The following is a 2,277-nucleotide window of genomic DNA, read 5'->3' on the forward strand; positions in this document are numbered from 1 at the left end:
ATCTGATAAGGTTTATGAATATGTTATTGAGGTGGGTGGTTTTTTTGTTATATTTTTATTTTTTATTTTTGAAAGATTTTGTTATTGTTGCTGCTGTTTTTAAGAATCGAGGGAAAACTGAGATTTTAAAAAAACGTAAATTTGATCTGATCCAACAGTGGGACCTCACTACTTGAATTTCATCTAGTGGCCAACATTTCTTCACGGGTCACTTTTACTCCATGTTGGCCCTGGAAACCTTGAAGTGATATTGACTGCTAGTCTTTAGATGGAAAAAAAAAAAAAAACAAAATATATCTTTAACTATATATAAAAGCCGGAACCGTCAGATCCTATTACAAATTTTCGGGGCCCCATGAAACTACGAAGATGCCCCTCAGTATTACAAATTTACCTTCAATTTTTATCAACCTATTACTTAAGAAGAGACAAAGGTATTAATGCAATATAACTATGGTAGAAAAAAATGGTGTTGTGTCAGCTTTTGCGGAGGAGAAGGTGCATTTGCTATGGGAAGGATTCTGCAAAGTTAAGGGCAAGGTGTAGCAGGGGTATGGGTTGCATTGATTCTTGTGATGGGAAATGTGTACTTTGGGATTATTTGGGTTTGCTTTTTAAGGTATGAAGAAGCAACGGAAACAAGGAGGAGGGGGGAAGAACGGCCATCCAAAAAAAATGCACCAACCCCTACTTCATTCCTCACGGCTACAACTAAGTAGCTTCATTTGTATTTTTTTTTTTTTTATATTTCTTTTTTATTTTTTCACCCAATTTAGGAACCTTTGGATTTCTTTGTCTTTAAAGAAGCTCCCTGTCTCTTTTTCTTTTTCTCTCTCTTTTTCACCCAATTTTGATTTCATAATTTAATTAAATAATAAGGAAATACTTAAATTCCTTTAAATATCCAATTGAAATAAATGGTAAAATATAATGGAATTTATTTTAAGCCATCAAATCGAATTAAATAATAAAAACGTGATAAATGCATTTTAAATTATCAATTTGGAATAAACAATAAAATATAATTAAATACATTTTAAATATATTTTTCTCTTGAAAATCGTATCAAGAAAAACAACTTGACACACCACACTATATATCAATGGTGTCAAGCGGTACTCAGCGTCCCAAAATCACTTTGATGTGGAGGCTAAAAGAGAACCTGCAATGGTCGTCTTGGCTCCCAACGACGCTGATGCTAACAACAGTCTTCCTAGTCATGGAGAGGGATGGTTGATGCTCACTATGCATCATACCTGTCTACCCTCAGGTCCATGACTCTCATAGAAAACCCTATATACTAGCACGCTAACAATCATAATAGATATAATAGAGAACACCAATACTATATGGTACATCTAAAATCATAAAATTGTAACTCGTATAAATATTATTGAGTTTATCACATCCTTTTAAACCCATAAAATCCTACATTTCTTTCAAATCATCATCATAATCCATAATTTTAAGTATATCAATTTTTCAACACCATAGAACTAATTCCTCAAATATTTAAATCCTTAAATATATTTTTTAACATAAAAAATTTAAAACAATTATTTTTCTTCAAACACTTAAAATCAATCTAAACCAAATTAATATTAAAACCTCATAAAATTCATATAAACCCATTTATTATGCATAAAAAAATCCAACTTTTAACAATAATTTAATAAAAATTTTAAACCATAATTCTTCTAATCCCGAAATATAGATGGACAGTAATACATACATTAAAACTATCATAAATTGGCAACATAAATTTACATAGCAATTTTATTAAATATCCAACACATAAAACATATTTTCCAAATATTTAATTAACACAAGATATACATAAATTAACAACCCAAAATAATTTTCAAGGTGGATCGCTCACCTCACCTCAAGTGTGTGAATCAATTAAGATCATCTACGAGATCAATCCCACGACTTATTTATTAAATATCGAACACATAAAATGTATTTTCCAAATATTTAATTAACACAAGATATACATAAATTAACAACCCAAAATAATTTTCTAGGTGGATCACTCACCTCACCTCAAGTGTGTGAATCAATCAAGATCATCTACGAGATCAATCCCAAGACTCACACGTGCACCTAAAATATCAATATTACACAAAATCAATTAAATTAATATTTTAATTGGATATAATACAAACGAGTATCCAGGAAGCTAACACAAATATTTTCTAAAATATACAAATGATATACCAAAAAGAAGCTTATAACACAAGGATTACAGATCGGATCTTACCTCTCGAAAATCAG

Source organism: Ziziphus jujuba, chromosome 3 (assembly GCF_031755915.1).
Source record: "Ziziphus jujuba cultivar Dongzao chromosome 3, ASM3175591v1".
Classification (NCBI taxonomy): domain Eukaryota; kingdom Viridiplantae; phylum Streptophyta; class Magnoliopsida; order Rosales; family Rhamnaceae; genus Ziziphus; species Ziziphus jujuba.